This window comes from Penaeus monodon, chromosome 7 (assembly GCF_015228065.2).
Source record: "Penaeus monodon isolate SGIC_2016 chromosome 7, NSTDA_Pmon_1, whole genome shotgun sequence".
In the NCBI taxonomy this organism is placed as follows: Eukaryota; Metazoa; Arthropoda; class Malacostraca; order Decapoda; family Penaeidae; genus Penaeus; species Penaeus monodon.
In genome coordinates this window covers 8367170-8368261 of record NC_051392.1, presented here as the reverse complement: position 1 = coordinate 8368261, position 1092 = coordinate 8367170, and positions in this window count along the sequence as shown.

Here is a 1092-nt window from a genome sequence, read left to right as displayed (position 1 = left end):
TTAGATTTTTTTTTTTATTTCCTTTCTCGTAAACAGGGAAGTATCAAAAAACATGTTAATTATGAACAGTGAATTTCTCTTTCCTTTCCTTTCCTTACACGTCATGAAATATGATGACGTCACCAAGCGAGTAGACCAATAAGCGCTTTCCTTTAGCAGAGTCTGCAAGAATGACCTATGCAACCACAACAACACGCCCTGTTGCAAATTTCTCAGCATTGCAACATGGCATAGCTTGGATTTCAGAGTAAGCGATGAGTGTCAGTCATTCACATCACGCTCATTACCGATGTCTTCGTCTTGTTTGGTGTCAAATTAACAGTTATTTTTAAACATCTTTTGAGCGTTTAACTTTTTTTTCCTTTCGCAATCTGTTGCTCTTTCTTCACCTAGCTCCTGAACAGTCTCTCATTATCATACATCCGTATTTTACACACTAATCAACATTGCATAGGGTAATTTATTGATAAATTACCCTTTGATTAATCGATTAACTCTGCGGGTTTGATTCGCCACAGACCATCCCCTCCTCCTCCTCCTCCTTCTTTTCCTTCTCCTCCTTCTTTTCCTACTTCTTCTCTTCTCCTTCTCCTTTTCTGTCCTCTTTCTCTCTTATTTGTCTTCTCGTTCTGTCTCTCACGCGATATATGTCTGTTTATCTGCCTCGATCTATCTGCTTCTCTGTCCGTCTGTTTTTCTAACACTTTCTGTATGTTATATATGTCTATCTATATTTATACATATAGTGTCTTTGTCTCCTTCATCTACCTTCTTTATATATATCATATGCACTTTTATATTATTTTTTTAAACGTCAGAAATATTTATATACATTGTTTGTGAAAATATAGTTATGAAGTCTGTGTGTCTTTAACATAAGCGTGTGCTTGTGACTGTGACAAGATCAACACACACACACACACACACACACACTCTCTCTTTCTCTCTCTCTCTCTTTCACTCTCTCTTTCACTCACTCTCTCTCTCTCTCTCTCTCTCTCTCTCCTCTCTCTCTCTCTCTCTCTCTCTCTCTCTCTCTCTCTCTCTCTCTCTCTCTCTCTCTCTCTCTCACTCTCTCTCTCTCTCTCTCTC